The 19,432-nt window shown below is 30.2% G+C and overlaps 21 non-coding genes across 21 annotated transcripts; all 21 read right to left on the bottom strand.

Moving 5' to 3' along the window:
- Positions 1-486: 486 nt before the first annotated feature.
- Positions 487-560, bottom strand: TRNAT-AGU (transfer RNA threonine (anticodon AGU)). Its single transcript has one exon. It is a non-coding gene; the product is annotated as a tRNA-Thr (tRNA).
- Positions 561-1,388: 828 nt separating this feature from the next.
- Positions 1,389-1,462, bottom strand: TRNAT-AGU (transfer RNA threonine (anticodon AGU)). The gene has a single exon. It is a non-coding gene; the product is annotated as a tRNA-Thr (tRNA).
- An 840-nt stretch (positions 1,463-2,302) lies between these two features.
- TRNAT-AGU (transfer RNA threonine (anticodon AGU)) lies at positions 2,303-2,376 on the bottom strand. Its single transcript has one exon. It is a non-coding gene; the product is annotated as a tRNA-Thr (tRNA).
- Positions 2,377-3,204: 828 nt separating this feature from the next.
- On the bottom strand, positions 3,205-3,278 carry TRNAT-AGU (transfer RNA threonine (anticodon AGU)). The gene has a single exon. It is a non-coding gene; the product is annotated as a tRNA-Thr (tRNA).
- Positions 3,279-4,118: 840 nt separating this feature from the next.
- On the bottom strand, positions 4,119-4,192 carry TRNAT-AGU (transfer RNA threonine (anticodon AGU)). Its single transcript has one exon. It is a non-coding gene; the product is annotated as a tRNA-Thr (tRNA).
- Positions 4,193-5,020: 828 nt separating this feature from the next.
- TRNAT-AGU (transfer RNA threonine (anticodon AGU)) lies at positions 5,021-5,094 on the bottom strand. Its single transcript has one exon. It is a non-coding gene; the product is annotated as a tRNA-Thr (tRNA).
- Positions 5,095-5,934: 840 nt separating this feature from the next.
- On the bottom strand, positions 5,935-6,008 carry TRNAT-AGU (transfer RNA threonine (anticodon AGU)). The gene has a single exon. It is a non-coding gene; the product is annotated as a tRNA-Thr (tRNA).
- An 828-nt stretch (positions 6,009-6,836) lies between these two features.
- TRNAT-AGU (transfer RNA threonine (anticodon AGU)) lies at positions 6,837-6,910 on the bottom strand. The gene has a single exon. It is a non-coding gene; the product is annotated as a tRNA-Thr (tRNA).
- An 840-nt stretch (positions 6,911-7,750) lies between these two features.
- On the bottom strand, positions 7,751-7,824 carry TRNAT-AGU (transfer RNA threonine (anticodon AGU)). Its single transcript has one exon. It is a non-coding gene; the product is annotated as a tRNA-Thr (tRNA).
- An 828-nt stretch (positions 7,825-8,652) lies between these two features.
- On the bottom strand, positions 8,653-8,726 carry TRNAT-AGU (transfer RNA threonine (anticodon AGU)). The gene has a single exon. It is a non-coding gene; the product is annotated as a tRNA-Thr (tRNA).
- Positions 8,727-9,567: 841 nt separating this feature from the next.
- TRNAT-AGU (transfer RNA threonine (anticodon AGU)) lies at positions 9,568-9,641 on the bottom strand. The gene has a single exon. It is a non-coding gene; the product is annotated as a tRNA-Thr (tRNA).
- Positions 9,642-10,474: 833 nt separating this feature from the next.
- TRNAT-AGU (transfer RNA threonine (anticodon AGU)) lies at positions 10,475-10,549 on the bottom strand. The gene has a single exon. It is a non-coding gene; the product is annotated as a tRNA-Thr (tRNA).
- An 843-nt stretch (positions 10,550-11,392) lies between these two features.
- Positions 11,393-11,467, bottom strand: TRNAT-AGU (transfer RNA threonine (anticodon AGU)). The gene has a single exon. It is a non-coding gene; the product is annotated as a tRNA-Thr (tRNA).
- Positions 11,468-12,299: 832 nt separating this feature from the next.
- TRNAT-AGU (transfer RNA threonine (anticodon AGU)) lies at positions 12,300-12,374 on the bottom strand. The gene has a single exon. It is a non-coding gene; the product is annotated as a tRNA-Thr (tRNA).
- Positions 12,375-13,214: 840 nt separating this feature from the next.
- TRNAT-AGU (transfer RNA threonine (anticodon AGU)) lies at positions 13,215-13,288 on the bottom strand. Its single transcript has one exon. It is a non-coding gene; the product is annotated as a tRNA-Thr (tRNA).
- Positions 13,289-14,116: 828 nt separating this feature from the next.
- On the bottom strand, positions 14,117-14,190 carry TRNAT-AGU (transfer RNA threonine (anticodon AGU)). Its single transcript has one exon. It is a non-coding gene; the product is annotated as a tRNA-Thr (tRNA).
- Positions 14,191-15,029: 839 nt separating this feature from the next.
- On the bottom strand, positions 15,030-15,103 carry TRNAT-AGU (transfer RNA threonine (anticodon AGU)). Its single transcript has one exon. It is a non-coding gene; the product is annotated as a tRNA-Thr (tRNA).
- An 828-nt stretch (positions 15,104-15,931) lies between these two features.
- TRNAT-AGU (transfer RNA threonine (anticodon AGU)) lies at positions 15,932-16,005 on the bottom strand. Its single transcript has one exon. It is a non-coding gene; the product is annotated as a tRNA-Thr (tRNA).
- Positions 16,006-16,844: 839 nt separating this feature from the next.
- TRNAT-AGU (transfer RNA threonine (anticodon AGU)) lies at positions 16,845-16,918 on the bottom strand. The gene has a single exon. It is a non-coding gene; the product is annotated as a tRNA-Thr (tRNA).
- An 828-nt stretch (positions 16,919-17,746) lies between these two features.
- Positions 17,747-17,820, bottom strand: TRNAT-AGU (transfer RNA threonine (anticodon AGU)). The gene has a single exon. It is a non-coding gene; the product is annotated as a tRNA-Thr (tRNA).
- An 840-nt stretch (positions 17,821-18,660) lies between these two features.
- Positions 18,661-18,734, bottom strand: TRNAT-AGU (transfer RNA threonine (anticodon AGU)). Its single transcript has one exon. It is a non-coding gene; the product is annotated as a tRNA-Thr (tRNA).
- Between the last annotated feature and the right edge of the window lie 698 nt (positions 18,735-19,432).

Genomic DNA, 19,432 nt, shown 5'->3' with positions numbered 1-19,432 from the left:
ATTGATGCTTTTTCAAGAGAAGTTTAGCTTTTCATCAAGAAGTATTTTCCTAACACAATTTTAAGGATGTTATGGAATTAAATATGGATTAAATGTCAATGATTCTCTAGCTATGATGACTAAACTGACTCTCAAATTACTGTACCTTGGGAAACTTACTTTTTTACAGACATTTTAACACTTTCTGTGTTATTCTCTTTTTAATGTACTCTAAATTAATTTTGCAGTTTACCCAATATGATGAAGGCTATTTTGTAAAAATTCATCTATTTACCTTAACATAGGCATATTTCTACAAATTAACTTATGTTGAAATAGGGTGAAGTTTTCTTGTTTGTCGTCTTCTGACATGGATGGCATCTTTAAACTTTTTTACATTGGTGACCAAATGTGCCAAAGTGAAAGCAGATAAAGGTTTTACACATCTTATTTTGTTATGCATCAACAAAAAACTACATACTGGTGTGATAAAAAGGTATCAAGCAAAGGTACTGCTGAGATATGAACTCAGGATCTCCTGTTTACTAGACAGGCACTTTAACCAACTAAGCCACAGCACCACTTGCACTGCCTTACATATAATGACAAATTATATGTCTAAAGTATAATATTTTTTATTATTTTTATATATTTTTTTGAAACTAGTATTTTATTAATTCTTTAAACAGTTGGAAACTTACAGTAAGTTATATAATGCTTTTTTCTCCTTTATTTTGTATATACAGGCCCTACATTCTTACAATGTTTGTTCAAGTCACTTGTTAATATGCTTTATTGTAATAGATATTATGGCGTTCTTATTAATGTAGTCATCCCTGGGAAATTAAAGTCAGTCTATTGTTGGTACTCATACAGTTAAAAAGTAATCGTGAAATGAAAACATGAGATCTCAATGATAGAATTATTGTTAACATTTTATCTGGAAGCTTGCTCGATAAATGGAAAGATTTATTTCTGGAATTGCTTTCCTAACACAATATTGTTTATGTTAAGTAACAAATAATCCATTATTTTCTATTGCTCCCTAAACTCTGATGACTAAATTGTCTATCAATTTATCTTGAGAAACTCACATTGTTACTGACTTTTGTTTAAACATTTCCTCTGACTGGACACCATATTGTTCCTGGAGATTGCTCAGACATGATGATTGGCAATTTCTGGAATTCTTTTCTAGTTACCTTGGCATCAATTTACTTCTACAAAATAACTGATATTAAAAAAGGGGAATATTGCATTTTTTTGTGTTTTCTGATTTGGACTGTATCTAGAAATGTGGTACATATTACTGAACATGTGAGAAAGGGTAAAGGCTGCTGAAGCATTCACATGTCTTTTTGTGATGAATTATCAACAAACTATGTTCTGAGTTGATGAAAATAAATGAAAGGCGCTGCTGAGATTTGAACTCAGGATCTCCTGTTTACTAGACAGGCGCTTTAACCAACTAAGCCACAGCACCACATGATGACCTGGAGCTTCACAAAGAAAAATGATATATCTAAGATATGCTATTTGGTAACAATTTTTGATATTCTTATAACTATTGCTTTATCAATTTTTCAAACCGGTGGAAATTTAGAGTATAAATAGAAAGTTGTGTTCTCTCTTTTCATTCATGATTTACAGCACCTTCATTCTTAAAATATCTTGTCAAAGTAATTTTCTAATTTTTATTAGCACTTTTATTGATTTCTCTGTAAGTAATGCTACATGGGAATAAATGTCAATTAATTTTTGATATTCAAAAAACAAAAACATGTAGTAAAATTAAGAACTCTGTTTTAAAAAGTCAGAATTATGGTTAGCATTCTTTATTGATGCTTTTTCAAGAGAAGTTTAGCTTTTCATCAAGAAGTATTTTCCTAACACAATTTTAAGGATGTTATGGAATTAAATATGGGTTAAATGTCAATGATTCTCTAGCTATGATGACTAAACTGACTCTCAAATTACTGTACCTTGGGAAACTTACTTTTTTACAGACATTTTAACACTTTCTGTGTTATTCTCTTTTTAATGTACTCTAAATTAATTTTGCAGTTTACCCAATATGATGAAGGCTATTTTGTAAAAATTCATCTATTTACCTTAACATAGGCATATTTCTACAAATTAACTTATGTTGAAATAGGGTGAAGTTTTGTTGTTTGTCGTCTTCTGACATGGATGGCATCTTTAAACTTTTTTACATTGGTGACCAAATGTGCCAAAGTGAAAGCAGATAAAGGTTTTACACATCTTATTTTGTTATGCATCAACAAAAAACTACATACTGGTGTGATAAAAAGGTATCAAGCAAAGGTACTGCTGAGATATGAACTCAGGATCTCCTGTTTACTAGACAGGCACTTTAACCAACTAAGCCACAGCACCACTTGCACTGTCTTACATATAATGACAAATTATATGTCTAAAGTATAATATTTTTTATTATTTTTATATATTTTTTTGAAACTAGTATTTTATTAATTCTTTAAACAGTTGGAAACTTACAGTAAGTTATATAATGCTTTTTTCTCCTTTATTTTGTATATACAGGCCCTACATTCTTACAATGTTTGTTCAAGTCACTTGTTAATATGCTTTATTGTAATAGATATTATGGCGTTCTTATTAATGTAGTCATCCCTGGGAAATTAAAGTCAGTCTATTGTTGGTACTCATACAGTTAAAAAGTAATCGTGAAATGAAAACATGAGATCTCAATGATAGAATTATTGTTAACATTTTATCTGGAAGCTTGCTCGATAAATGGAAAGATTTATTTCTGGAATTGCTTTCCTAACACAATATTGTTTATGTTAAGTAACAAATAATCCATTATTTTCTATTGCTCCCTAAACTCTGATGACTAAATTGTCTATCAATTTATCTTGAGAAACTCACATTGTTACTGACTTTTGTTTAAACATTTCCTCTGACTGGACACCATATTGTTCCTGGAGATTGCTCAGACATGATGATTGGCAATTTCTGGAATTCTTTTCTAGTTACCTTGGCATCAATTTACTTCTACAAAATAACTGATATTAAAAAAGGGGAATATTGCATTTTTTTGTGTTTTCTGATTTGGACTGTATCTAGAAATGTGGTACATATTACTGAACATGTGAGAAAGGGTAAAGGCTGCTGAAGCATTTACATGTCTTTTTGTGATGAATTATCAACAAACTATGTTCTGAGTTGATGAAAATAAATGAAAGGCGCTGCTGAGATTTGAACTCAGGATCTCCTGTTTACTAGACAGGCGCTTTAACCAACTAAGCCACAGCACCACATGATGACCTGGAGCTTCACAAAGAAAAATGATATATCTAAGATATGCTATTTGGTAACAATTTTTGATATTCTTATAACTATTGCTTTATCAATTTTTCAAACCGGTGGAAATTTAGAGTATAAATAGAAAGTTGTGTTCTCTCTTTTCATTCATGATTTACAGCACCTTCATTCTTAAAATATCTTGTCAAAGTAATTTTCTAATTTTTTTTAGCACTTTTATTGATTTCTCTGTAAGTAATGCTACATGGGAATAAATGTCAATTAATTTTTGATATTCAGAAAACAAAAACATGTAGTAAAATTAAGAACTCTGTTTTAAAAAGTCAGAATTATGGTTAGCATTCTTTATTGATGCTTTTTCAAGAGAAGTTTAGCTTTTCATCAAGAAGTATTTTCCTAACACAATTTTAAGGATGTTATGGAATTAAATATGGGTTAAATGTCAATGATTCTCTAGCTATGATGACTAAACTGACTCTCAAATTACTGTACCTTGGGAAACTTACTTTTTTACAGACATTTTAACACTTTCTGTGTTATTCTCTTTTTAATGTACTCTAAATTAATTTTGCAGTTTACCCAATATGATGAAGGCTATTTTGTAAAAATTCATCTATTTACCTTAACATAGGCATATTTCTACAAATTAACTTATGTTGAAATAGGGTGAAGTTTTGTTGTTTGTCGTCTTCTGACATGGATGGCATCTTTAAACTTTTTTACATTGGTGACCAAATGTGCCAAAGTGAAAGCAGATAAAGGTTTTACACATCTTATTTTGTTATGCATCAACAAAAAACTACATACTGGTGTGATAAAAAGGTATCAAGCAAAGGTACTGCTGAGATATGAACTCAGGATCTCCTGTTTACTAGACAGGCACTTTAACCAACTAAGCCACAGCACCACTTGCACTGCCTTACATATAATGACAAATTATATGTCTAAAGTATAATATTTTTTATTATTTTTATATATTTTTTTGAAACTAGTATTTTATTAATTCTTTAAACAGTTGGAAACTTACAGTAAGTTATATAATGCTTTTTTCTCCTTTATTTTGTATATACAGGCCCTACATTCTTACAATGTTTGTTCAAGTCACTTGTTAATATGCTTTATTGTAATAGATATTATGGCGTTCTTATTAATGTAGTCATCCCTGGGAAATTAAAGTCAGTCTATTGTTGGTACTCATACAGTTAAAAAGTAATCGTGAAATGAAAACATGAGATCTCAATGATAGAATTATTGTTAACATTTTATCTGGAAGCTTGCTCGATAAATGGAAAGATTTATTTCTGGAATTGCTTTCCTAACACAATATTGTTTATGTTAAGTAACAAATAATCCATTATTTTCTATTGCTCCCTAAACTCTGATGACTAAATTGTCTATCAATTTATCTTGAGAAACTCACATTGTTACTGACTTTTGTTTAAACATTTCCTCTGACTGGACACCATATTGTTCCTGGAGATTGCTCAGACATGATGATTGGCAATTTCTGGAATTCTTTTCTAGTTACCTTGGCATCAATTTACTTCTACAAAATAACTGATATTAAAAAAGGGGAATATTGCATTTTTTTGTGTTTTCTGATTTGGACTGTATCTAGAAATGTGGTACATATTACTGAACATGTGAGAAAGGGTAAAGGCTGCTGAAGCATTCACATGTCTTTTTGTGATGAATTATCAACAAACTATGTTCTGAGTTGATGAAAATAAATGAAAGGCGCTGCTGAGATTTGAACTCAGGATCTCCTGTTTACTAGACAGGTGCTTTAACCAACTAAGCCACAGCACCACATGATGACCTGGAGCTTCACAAAGAAAAATGATATATCTAAGATATGCTATTTGGTAACAATTTTTGATATTCTTATAACTATTGCTTTATCAATTTTTCAAACCGGTGGAAATTTAGAGTATAAATAGAAAGTTGTGTTCTCTCTTTTCATTCATGATTTACAGCACCTTCATTCTTAAAATATCTTGTCAAAGTAATTTTCTAATTTTTTTTAGCACTTTTATTGATTTCTCTGTAAGTAATGCTACATGGGAATAAATGTCAATTAATTTTTGATATTCAGAAAACAAAAACATGTAGTAAAATTAAGAACTCTGTTTTAAAAAGTCAGAATTATGGTTAGCATTCTTTATTGATGCTTTTTCAAGAGAAGTTTAGCTTTTCATCAAGAAGTATTTTCCTAACACAATTTTAAGGATGTTATGGAATTAAATATGGGTTAAATGTCAATGATTCTCTAGCTATGATGACTAAACTGACTCTCAAATTACTGTACCTTGGGAAACTTACTTTTTTACAGACATTTTAACACTTTCTGTGTTATTCTCTTTTTAATGTACTCTAAATTAATTTTGCAGTTTACCCAATATGATGAAGGCTATTTTGTAAAAATTCATCTATTTACCTTAACATAGGCATATTTCTACAAATTAACTTATGTTGAAATAGGGTGAAGTTTTCTTGTTTGTCGTCTTCTGACATGGATGGCATCTTTAAACTTTTTTACATTGGTGACCAAATGTGCCAAAGTGAAAGCAGATAAAGGTTTTACACATCTTATTTTGTTATGCATCAACAAAAAACTACATACTGGTGTGATAAAAAGGTATCAAGCAAAGGTACTGCTGAGATATGAACTCAGGATCTCCTGTTTACTAGACAGGCACTTTAACCAACTAAGCCACAGCACCACTTGCACTGCCTTACATATAATGACAAATTATATGTCTAAAGTATAATATTTTTTATTATTTTTATATATTTTTTTGAAACTAGTATTTTATTAATTCTTTAAACAGTTGGAAACTTACAGTAAGTTATATAATGCTTTTTTCTCCTTTATTTTGTATATACAGGCCCTACATTCTTACAATGTTTGTTCAAGTCACTTGTTAATATGCTTTATTGTAATAGATATTATGGCGTTCTTATTAATGTAGTCATCCCTGGGAAATTAAAGTCAGTCTATTGTTGGTACTCATACAGTTAAAAAGTAATCGTGAAATGAAAACATGAGATCTCAATGATAGAATTATTGTTAACATTTTATCTGGAAGCTTGCTCGATAAATGGAAAGATTTATTTCTGGAATTGCTTTCCTAACACAATATTGTTTATGTTAAGTAACAAATAATCCATTATTTTCTATTGCTCCCTAAACTCTGATGACTAAATTGTCTATCAATTTATCTTGAGAAACTCACATTGTTACTGACTTTTGTTTAAACATTTCCTCTGACTGGACACCATATTGTTCCTGGAGATTGCTCAGACATGATGATTGGCAATTTCTGGAATTCTTTTCTAGTTACCTTGGCATCAATTTACTTCTACAAAATAACTGATATTAAAAAAGGGGAATATTGCATTTTTTTGTGTTTTCTGATTTGGACTGTATCTAGAAATGTGGTACATATTACTGAACATGTGAGAAAGGGTAAAGGCTGCTGAAGCATTCACATGTCTTTTTGTGATGAATTATCAACAAACTATGTTCTGAGTTGATGAAAATAAATGAAAGGCGCTGCTGAGATTTGAACTCAGGATCTCCTGTTTACTAGACAGGCGCTTTAACCAACTAAGCCACAGCACCACATGATGACCTGGAGCTTCACAAAGAAAAATGATATATCTAAGATATGCTATTTGGTAACAATTTTTGATATTCTTATAACTATTGCTTTATCAATTTTTCAAACCGGTGGAAATTTAGAGTATAAATAGAAAGTTGTGTTCTCTCTTTTCATTCATGATTTACAGCACCTTCATTCTTAAAATATCTTGTCAAAGTAATTTTCTAATTTTTATTAGCACTTTTATTGATTTCTCTGTAAGTAATGCTACATGGGAATAAATGTCAATTAATTTTTGATATTCAAAAAACAAAAACATGTAGTAAAATTAAGAACTCTGTTTTAAAAAGTCAGAATTATGGTTAGCATTCTTTATTGATGCTTTTTCAAGAGAAGTTTAGCTTTTCATCAAGAAGTATTTTCCTAACACAATTTTAAGGATGTTATGGAATTAAATATGGGTTAAATGTCAATGATTCTCTAGCTATGATGACTAAACTGACTCTCAAATTACTGTACCTTGGGAAACTTACTTTTTTACAGACATTTTAACACTTTCTGTGTTATTCTCTTTTTAATGTACTCTAAATTAATTTTGCAGTTTACCCAATATGATGAAGGCTATTTTGTAAAAATTCATCTATTTACCTTAACATAGGCATATTTCTACAAATTAACTTATGTTGAAATAGGGTGAAGTTTTCTTGTTTGTCGTCTTCTGACATGGATGGCATCTTTAAACTTTTTTACATTGGTGACCAAATGTGCCAAAGTGAAAGCAGATAAAGGTTTTACACATCTTATTTTGTTATGCATCAACAAAAAACTACATACTGGTGTGATAAAAAGGTATCAAGCAAAGGTACTGCTGAGATATGAACTCAGGATCTCCTGTTTACTAGACAGGCACTTTAACCAACTAAGCCACAGCACCACTTGCACTGCCTTACATATAATGACAAATTATATGTCTAAAGTATAATATTTTTTATTATTTTTATATATTTTTTTGAAACTAGTATTTTATTAATTCTTTAAACAGTTGGAAACTTACAGTAAGTTATATAATGCTTTTTTCTCCTTTATTTTGTATATACAGGCCCTACATTCTTACAATGTTTGTTCAAGTCACTTGTTAATATGCTTTATTGTAATAGATATTATGGCGTTCTTATTAATGTAGTCATCCCTGGGAAATTAAAGTCAGTCTATTGTTGGTACTCATACAGTTAAAAAGTAATCGTGAAATGAAAACATGAGATCTCAATGATAGAATTATTGTTAACATTTTATCTGGAAGCTTGCTCGATAAATGGAAAGATTTATTTCTGGAATTGCTTTCCTAACACAATATTGTTTATGTTAAGTAACAAATAATCCATTATTTTCTATTGCTCCCTAAACTCTGATGACTAAATTGTCTATCAATTTATCTTGAGAAACTCACATTGTTACTGACTTTTGTTTAAACATTTCCTCTGACTGGACACCATATTGTTCCTGGAGATTGCTCAGACATGATGATTGGCAATTTCTGGAATTCTTTTCTAGTTACCTTGGCATCAATTTACTTCTACAAAATAACTGATATTAAAAAAGGGGAATATTGCATTTTTTTGTGTTTTCTGATTTGGACTGTATCTAGAAATGTGGTACATATTACTGAACATGTGAGAAAGGGTAAAGGCTGCTGAAGCATTTACATGTCTTTTTGTGATGAATTATCAACAAACTATGTTCTGAGTTGATGAAAATAAATGAAAGGCGCTGCTGAGATTTGAACTCAGGATCTCCTGTTTACTAGACAGGCGCTTTAACCAACTAAGCCACAGCACCACATGATGACCTGGAGCTTCACAAAGAAAAATGATATATCTAAGATATGCTATTTGGTAACAATTTTTGATATTCTTATAACTATTGCTTTATCAATTTTTCAAACCGGTGGAAATTTAGAGTATTAATAGAAAGTTGTGTTCTCTCTTTTCATTCATGATTTACAGCACCTTCATTCTTAAAATATCTTGTCAAAGTAATTTTCTAATTTTTTTTAGCACTTTTATTGATTTCTCTGTAAGTAATGCTACATGGGAATAAATGTCAATTAATTTTTGATATTCAGAAAACAAAAACATGTAGTAAAATTAAGAACTCTGTTTTAAAAAGTCAGAATTATGGTTAGCATTCTTTATTGATGCTTTTTCAAGAGAAGTTTAGCTTTTCATCAAGAAGTATTTTCCTAACACAATTTTAAGGATGTTATGGAAATAAATATGGGTTAAATGTCAATGATTCTCTAGCTATGATGACTAAACTGACTCTCAAATTACTGTACCTTGGGAAACTTACTTTTTACAGACATTTTAACACTTTCTGTGTTATTCTCTTTTTAATGTACTCTAAATTAATTTTGCAGTTTACCCAATATGATGAAGGCTATTTTGTAAAAATTCATCTATTTACCTTAACATAGGCATATTTCTACAAATTAACTTATGTTGAAATAGGGTGAAGTTTTGTTGTTTGTCGTCTTCTGACATGGATGGCATCTTTAAACTTTTTTACATTGGTGACCAAATGTGCCAAAGTGAAAGCAGATAAAGGTTTTACACATCTTATTTTGTTATGCATCAACAAAAAACTACATACTGGTGTGTGATAAAAAGGTATCAAGCAAAGGTACTGCTGAGATATGAACTCAGGATCTCCTGTTTACTAGACAGGCACTTTAACCAACTAAGCCACAGCACCACTTGCACTGCCTTACATATAATGACAAATTATATGTCTAAAGTATAATATTTTTTATTATTTTTTATATATTTTTTTGAAACTAGTATTTTATTAATTCTTTAAACAGTTGGAAACTTACAGTAAGTTATATAATGCTTTTTTCTCCTTTATTTTGTATATACAGGGCCCTACATTCTTACAATGTTTGTTCAAGTCACTTGTTAATATGCTTTATTGTAATAGATATTATGGCGTTCTTATTAATGTAGTCATCCCTGGGAAATTAAAGTCAGTCTATTGTTGGTACTCATACAGTTAAAAAGTAATCGTGAAATGAAAACATGAGATCTCAATGATAGAATTATTGTTAACATTTTATCTGGAAGCTTGCTCGATAAATGGAAAGATTTATTTCTGGAAATTGCTTTCCTAACACAATATTGTTTATGTTAAGTAACAAATAATCCATTATTTTCTATTGCTCCCTAAACTCTGATGACTAAATTGTCTATCAATTTATCTTGAGAAACTCACATTGTTACTGACTTTTGTTTAAACATTTCCTCTGACTGGACACCATATTGTTCCTGGAGATTGCTCAGACATGATGATTGGCAATTTCTGGAATTCTTTTCTAGTTACCTTGGCATCAATGTTACTTCTACAAAATAACTGATATTAAAAAAGGGGAATATTGCATTTTTTTTGTGTTTTCTGATTTGGACTGTATCTAGAAATGTGGTACATATTACTGAACATGTGAGAAAGGGTAAAGGCTGCTGAAGCATTCACATGTCTTTTTGTGATGAATTATCAACAAACTATGTTCTGCGTTGATGAAAATAAATGAAAGGCGCTGCTGAGATTTGAACTCAGGATCTCCTGTTTACTAGACAGGCGCGTTAAACCAACTAAGCCACAGCACCACATGATGCCCTGGAGCTTCACAAAGAAAAATGATATATCTAAGATATGCTATTTGGTAACAATTTTTGATATTCTTATAACTATTGCTTTATCAATTTTTCAAACCGGTGGAAATTTAGAGTATAAATAGAAAGTTGTGTTCTCTCTTTTCATTCATGATTTACAGCACCTTCATTCTTAAAGATATCTTGTCAAAGTAATTTTCTAATTTTTTTTAGCACTTTTATTGATTTCTCTGTAAGTAATGCTACATGGGAATAAATGTCAATTAATTTTTGATATTCAGAAAACAAAAACATGTAGTAAAATTAAGAACTCTGTTTTAAAAAGTCAGAATTATGGTTAGCATTCTTTATTGATGCTTTTTCAAGAGAAGTTTAGCTTTTCATCAAGAAGTATTTTCCTAACACAATTTTAAGGATGTTTATGGAATTAAATATGGGTTAAATGTCAATGATTCTCTAGCTATGATGACTAAACTGACTCTCAAATTACTGTACCTTGGGAAACTTACTTTTTTACAGACATTTTAACACTTTCTGTGTTATTCTCTTTTTAATGTACTCTAAATTCATTTTGCAGTTTACCCAATATGATGAAGGCTATTTTGTAAAAATTCATCTATTTACCTTAACATAGGCATATTTCTACAAATTAACTTATGTTGAAATAGGGTGAAGTTTTGTTGTTTGTCGTCTTCTGACATGGATGGCATCTTTAAACTTTTTTACATTGGTGACCAAATGTGCCAAAGTGAAAGCAGATAAAGGTTTTACACATCTTATTTTGTTATGCATCAACAAAAAACTACCATACTGGTGTGATAAAAAGGTATCAAGCAAAGGTACTGCTGAGTATATGAACTCAGGATCTCCTGTTTACTAGACAGGCACTTTAACCAACTAAGCCACAGCACCACTTGCACTGCCCTTACATATAATGACAAATTATATGTCTAAAGTATAATATTTTTTATTATTTTTATATATTTTTTTTGAAACTAGTATTTTATTAATTCTTTAAACAGTTGGAAACTTACAGTAAGTTATATAATGCTTTTTTCTCCTTTATTTTGTATATACAGGGCCCTACATTCTTACAATGTTTGTTCAAGTCACTTGTTAATATGCTTTATTGTAATAGATATTATGGCGTTCTTATTAACGTAGTCATCCCTGGGAAATTAAAGTCAGTCTATTGTTGGTACTCATACAGTTAAAAAGTAATCGTGAAATGAAAACATGAGATCTCAATGATAGAATTATTGTTAACATTTTATCTGGAAGCTTGCTCGATAAATGGAAAGATTTATTTCTGGAATTGCTTTCCTAACACAATATTGTTTATGTTAAGTAAGCAAATAATCCATTATTTTCTATTGCTCCCTAAACTCTGATGACTAAATTGTCTATCAATTTATCTTGAGAAACTCACATTGTTACTGACTTTTGTTTAAACATTTCCTCTGACTGGACACCATATTGTTCCTGGAGATTGCTCAGACATGATGATTGGCAATTTCTGGAATTCTTTTCTAGTTACCTTGGCATCAATTTACTTCTACAAAATAACTGATATTAAAAAAGGGGAATATTGCATTTTTTTGTGTTTTCTGATTTGGACTGTATCTAGAAATGTGGTACATATTACTGAACATGTGAGAAAGGGTAAAGGCTGCTGAAGCATTCACATGTCTTTTTGTGATGAATTATCAACAAACTATGTTCTGCGTTGATGAAAATAAATGAAAGGCGCTGCTGAGATTTGAACTCAGGATCTCCTGTTTACTAGACAGGGCGCTTTAACCAACTAAGCCACAGCACCACATGATGCCCTGGAGCTTCACAAAGAAAAATGATATATCTAAGATATGCTATTTGGTAACAATTTTTGATATTCTTATAACTATTGCTTTATCAATTTTTCAAACCGGTGGAAATTTAGAGTATAAATAGAAAGTTGTGTTCTCTCTTTTCATTCATGATTTACAGCACCTTCATTCTTAAAATATCTTGTCAAAGTAATTTTCTAATTTTTTTTAGCACTTTTATTGATTTCTCTGTAAGTAATGCTACATGGGAATAAATGTCAATTAATTTTTGATATTCAGAAAACAAAAACATGTAGTAAAATTAAGAACTCTGTTTTAAAAAGTCAGAATTATGGTTAGCATTCTTTATTGATGCTTTTTCAAGAGAAGTTTAGCTTTTCATCAAGAAGTATTTTCCTAACACAATTTTAAGGATGTTATGGAATTAAATATGGGTTAAATGTCAATGATTCTCTAGCTATGATGACTAAACTGACTCTCAAATTACTGTACCTTGGGAAACTAACTTTTTTACAGACATTTTAACACTTTCTGTGTTATTCTCTTTTTAATGTACTCTAAATTCATTTTGCAGTTTACCCAATATGATGAAGGCTATTTTGTAAAAATTCATCTATTTACCTTAACATAGGCATATTTCTACAAATTAACTTATGTTGAAATAGGGTGAAGTTTTGTTGTTTGTCGTCTTCTGACATGGATGGCATCTTTAAACTTTTTTACATTGGTGACCAAATGTGCCAAAGTGAAAGCAGATAAAGGTTTTACACATCTTATTTTGTTATGCAACAACAAAAAACTACATACTGGTGTGATAAAAAGGTATCAAGCAAAGGTACTGCTGAGATATGAACTCAGGATCTCCTGTTTACTAGACAGGCACTTTAACCAACTAAGCCACAGCACCACTTGCACTGTCTTACATATAATGACAAATTATATGTCTAAAGTATAATATTTTTTATTATTTTTATATATTTTTTTGAAACTAGTATTTTATTAATTCTTTAAACAGTTGGAAACTTACAGTAAGTTATATAATGCTTTTTTCTCCTTTATTTTGTATATACAGGCCCTACATTCTTACAATGTTTGTTCAAGTCACTTGTTAATATGCTTTATTGTAATAGATATTATGGCGTTCTTATTAATGTAGTCATCCCTGGGAAATTAAAGTCAGTCTATTGTTGGTACTCATACAGTTAAAAAGTAATCGTGAAATGAAAACATGAGATCTCAATGATAGAATTATTGTTAACATTTTATCTGGAAGCTTGCTCGATAAATGGAAAGATTTATTTCTGGAATTGCTTTCCTAACACAATATTGTTTATGTTAAGTAACAAATAATCCATTATTTTCTATTGCTCCCTAAACTCTGATGACTAAATTGTCTATCAATTTATCTTGAGAAACTCACATTGTTACTGACTTTTGTTTAAACATTTCCTCTGACTGGACACCATATTGTTCCTGGAGATTGCTCAGACATGATGATTGGCAATTTCTGGAATTCTTTTCTAGTTACCTTGGCATCAATTTACTTCTACAAAATAACTGATATTAAAAAAGGGGAATATTGCATTTTTTTGTGTTTTCTGATTTGGACTGTATCTAGAAATGTGGTACATATTACTGAACATGTGAGAAAGGGTAAAGGCTGCTGAAGCATTCACATGTCTTTTTGTGATGAATTATCAACAAACTATGTTCTGAGTTGATGAAAATAAATGAAAGGCGCTGCTGAGATTTGAACTCAGGATCTCCTGTTTACTAGACAGGCGCTTTAACCAACTAAGCCACAGCACCACATGATGACCTGGAGCTTCACAAAGAAAAATGATATATCTAAGATATGCTATTTGGTAACAATTTTTGATATTCTTATAACTATTGTTTCATCAATTTTTCAAACCGGTGGAAATTTAGAGTATAAATAGAAAGTTGTGTTCTCTCTTTTCATTCATGATTTACAGCACCTTCATTCTTAAAATATCTTGTCAAAGTAATTTTCTAATTTTTGTAGCACTTTTATTGATTTCTCTGTAAGTAATGCTACATGGGAATAAATGTCAATTAATTTTTGATATTCAGAAAACAAAAACATGTAGTAAAATTAAGAACTCTGTTTTAAAAAGTCAGAATTATAGTTAGCATTCTTTATTGATGCTTTTTCAAGAGAAGTTTAGCTTTTCATCAAGAAGTATTTTCCTAACACAATTTTAAGGATGTTATGGAATTAAATATGGGTTAAATGTCAATGATTCTCTAGCTATGATGACTAAACTGACTCTCAAATTACTGTACCTTGGGAAACTAACTTTTTTACAGACATTTTAACACTTTCTGTGTTATTCTCTTTTTAATGTACTCTAAATTAATTTTGCAGTTTACCCAATATGATGAAGGCTATTTTGTAAAAATTCATCTATTTACCTTAACATAGGCATATTTCTACAAATTAACTTATGTTGAAATAGGGTGAAGTTTTGTTGTTTGTCGTCTTCTGACATGGATGGCATCTTTAAACTTTTTTACATTGGTGACCAAATGTGCCAAAGTGAAAGCAGATAAAGGTTTTACACATCTTATTTTGTTATGCATCAACAAAAAACTACATACTGGTGTGATAAAAAGGTATCAAGCAAAGGTACTGCTGAGATATGAACTCAGGATCTCCTGTTTACTAGACAGGCACTTTAACCAACTAAGCCACAGCACCACTTGCACTGTCTTACATATAATGACAAATTATATGTCTAAAGTATAATATTTTTTATTATTTTTATATATTTTTTTGAAACTAGTATTTTATTAATTCTTTAAACAGTTGGAAACTTACAGTAAGTTATATAATGCTTTTTTCTCCTTTATTTTGTATATACAGGCCCTACATTCTTACAATGTTTGTTCAAGTCACTTGTTAATATGCTTTATTGTAATAGATATTATGGCGTTCTTATTAATGTAGTCATCCCTGGGAAATTAAAGTCAGTCTATTGTTGGTACTCATACAGTTAAAAAGTAATCGTGAAATGAAAACATGAGATCTCAATGATAGAATTATTGTTAACATTTTATCTGGAAGCTTGCTCGATAAATGGAAAGATTTATTTCTGGAATTGCTTTCCTAACACAATATTGTTTATGTTAAGTAACAAATAATCCATTATTTTCTATTGCTCCCTAAACTCTGATGACTAAATTGTCTATCAATTTATCTTGAGAAACTCACATTGTTACTGACTTTTGTTTAAACATTTCCTCTGACTGGACACCATATTGTTCCTGGAGATTGCTCAGACATGATGATTGGCAATTTCTGGAATTCTTTTCTAGTTACCTTGGCATCAATTTACTTCTACAAAATAACTGATATTAAAAAAGGGGAATATTGCATTTTTTTGTGTTTTCTGATTTGGACTGTATCTAGAAATGTGGTACATATTACTGAACATGTGAGAAAGGGTAAAGGCTGCTGAAGCATTCACATGTCTTTTTGTGATGAATTATCAACAAACTATGTTCTGAGTTGATGAAAATAAATGAAAGGCGCTGCTGAGATTTGAACTCAGGATCTCCTGTTTACTAGACAGGTGCTTTAACCAACTAAGCCACAGCACCACATGATGACCTGGAGCTTCACAAAGAAAAATGATATATCTAAGATATGCTATTTGGTAACAATTTTTGATATTCTTATAACTATTGCTTTATCAATTTTTCAAACCGGTGGAAATTTAGAGTATAAATAGAAAGTTGTGTTCTCTCTTTTCATTCATGATTTACAGCACCTTCATTCTTAAAATATCTTGTCAAAGTAATTTTCTAATTTTTTTTAGCACTTTTATTGATTTCTCTGTAAGTAATGCTACATGGGAATAAATGTCAATTAATTTTTGATATTCAGAAAACAAAAACATGTAGTAAAATTAAGAACTCTGTTTTAAAAAGTCAGAATTATGGTTAGCATTCTTTATTGATGCTTTTTCAAGAGAAGTTTAGCTTTTCATCAAGAAGTATTTTCCTAACACAATTTTAAGGATGTTATGGAATTAAATATGGGTTAAATGTCAATGATTCTCTAGCTATGATGACTAAACTGACTCTCAAATTACTGTACCTTGGGAAACTTACTTTTTACAGACATTTTAACACTTTCTGTGTTATTCTCTTTTTAATGTACTCTAAATTAATTTTGCAGTTTACCCAATATGATGAAGGCTATTTTGTAAAAATTCATCTATTTACCTTAACATAGGCATATTTCTACAAATTAACTTATGTTGAAATAGGGTGAAGTTTTGTTGTTTGTCGTCTTCTGACATGGATGGCATCTTTAAACTTTTTTACATTGGTGACCAAATGTGCCAAAGTGAAAGCAGATAAAGGTTTTACACATCTTATTTTGTTATGCATCAACAAAAAACTACATACTGGTGTGATAAAAAGGTATCAAGCAAAGGTACTGCTGAGATATGAACTCAGGATCTCCTGTTTACTAGACAGGCACTTTAACCAACTAAGCCACAGCACCACTTGCACTGCCTTACATATAATGACAAATTATATGTCTAAAGTATAATATTTTTTATTATTTTTATATATTTTTTTGAAACTAGTATTTTATTAATTCTTTAAACAGTTGGAAACTTACAGTAAGTTATATAATGCTTTTTTCTCCTTTATTTTGTATATACAGGCCCTACATTCTTACAATGTTTGTTCAAGTCACTTGTTAATATGCTTTATTGTAATAGATATTATGGCGTTCTTATTAATGTAGTCATCCCTGGGAAATTAAAGTCAGTCTATTGTTGGTACTCATACAGTTAAAAAGTAATCGTGAAATGAAAACATGAGATCTCAATGATAGAATTATTGTTAACATTTTATCTGGAAGCTTGCTCGATAAATGGAAAGATTTATTTCTGGAATTGCTTTCCTAACACAATATTGTTTATGTTAAGTAACAAATAATCCATTATTTTCTATTGCTCCCTAAACTCTGATGACTAAATTGTCTATCAATTTATCTTGAGAAACTCACATTGTTACTGACTTTTGTTTAAACATTTCCTCTGACTGGACACCATATTGTTCCTGGAGATTGCTCAGACATGATGATTGGCAATTTCTGGAATTCTTTTCTAGTTACCTTGGCATCAATTTACTTCTACAAAATAACTGATATTAAAAAAGGGGAATATTGCATTTTTTTGTGTTTTCTGATTTGGACTGTATCTAGAAATGTGGTACATATTACTGAACATGTGAGAAAGGGTAAAGGCTGCTGAAGCATTCACATGTCTTTTTGTGATGAATTATCAACAAACTATGTTCTGAGTTGATGAAAATAAATGAAAGGCGCTGCTGAGATTTGAACTTAGGATCTCCTGTTTACTAGACAGGCGCTTTAACCAACTAAGCCACAGCACCACATGATGACTTGGAGCTTCACAAAGAAAAATGATATATCTAAGATATGCTATTTGGTAACAATTTTTGATATTCTTATAACTATTGCTTTATCAATTTTTCAAACCGGTGGAAATTTAGAGTATAAATAGAAAGTTGTGTTCTCTCTTTTCATTCATGATTTACAGCACCTTCATTCTTAAAATATCTTGTCAAAGTAATTTTCTAATTTTTATTAGCACTTTTATTGATTTCTCTGTAAGTAATGCTACATGGGAATAAATGTCAATTAATTTTTGATATTCAGAAAACAAAAACATGTAGTAAAATTAAGAACTCTGTTTTAAAAAGTCAGAATTATGGTTAGCATTCTTTATTGATGCTTTTTCAAGAGAAGTTTAGCTTTTCATCAAGAAGTATTTTCCTAACACAATTTTAAGGATGTTATGGAATTAAATATGGGTTAAATGTCAATGATTCTCTAGCTATGATGACTAAACTGACTCTCAAATTACTGTACCTTGGGAAACTTACTTTTTTACAGACATTTTAACACTTTCTGTGTTATTCTCTTTTTAATGTACTCTAAATTAATTTTGCAGTTTACCCAATATGATGAAGGCTATTTTGTAAAAATTCATCTATTTACCTTAACATAGGCATATTTCTACAAATTAACTTATGTTGAAATAGGGTGAAGTTTTGTTGTTTGTCGTCTTCTGACATGGATGGCATCTTTAAACTTTTTTACATTGGTGACCAAATGTGCCAAAGTGAAAGCAGATAAAGGTTTTACACATCTTATTTTGTTATGCATCAACAAAAAACTACATACTGGTGTGATAAAAAGGTATCAAGCAAAGGTACTGCTGAGATATAAACTCAGGATCTCCTGTTTACTAGACAGGCACTTTAACCAACTAAGCCACAGCACCACTTGCACTGCCTTACATATAATGACAAATTATATGTCTAAAGTATAATATTTTTTATTATTTTTATATATTTTTTTGAAACTAGTATTTTATTAATTCTTTAAACAGTTGGAAACTTACAGTAAGTTATATAATGCTTTTTTCTCCTTTATTTTGTATATACAGGCCCTACATTCTTACAATGTTTGTTCAAGTCACTTGTTAATATGCTTTATTGTAATAGATATTATGGCGTTCTTATTAATGTAGTCATCCCTGGGAAATTAAAGTCAGTCTATTGTTGGTACTCATACAGTTAAAAAGTAATCGTGAAATGAAAACATGAGATCTCAATGATAGAATTATTGTTAACATTTTATCTGGAAGCTTGCTCAATAAATGGAAAGATTTATTTCTGGAATTGCTTTCCTAACACAATATTGTTTATGTTAAGTAACAAATAATCCATTATTTTCTATTGCTCCCTAAACTCTGATGACTAAATTGTCTATCAATTTATCTTGAGAAACTCACATTGTTACTGACTTTTGTTTAAACATTTCCTCTGACTGGACACCATATTGTTCCTGGAGATTGCTCAGACATGATGATTGGCAATTTCTGGAATTCTTTTCTAGTTACCTTGGCATCAATTTACTTCTACAAAATAACTGATATTAAAAAGGGGGAATATTGCATTTTTTTGTGTTTTCTGATTT

This window comes from Pseudophryne corroboree, chromosome 11 (assembly GCF_028390025.1).
Source record: "Pseudophryne corroboree isolate aPseCor3 chromosome 11, aPseCor3.hap2, whole genome shotgun sequence".
Taxonomy (NCBI): Eukaryota; Metazoa; Chordata; class Amphibia; order Anura; family Myobatrachidae; genus Pseudophryne; species Pseudophryne corroboree.
This window is presented reverse-complemented; position numbering and strand designations above follow the sequence as displayed.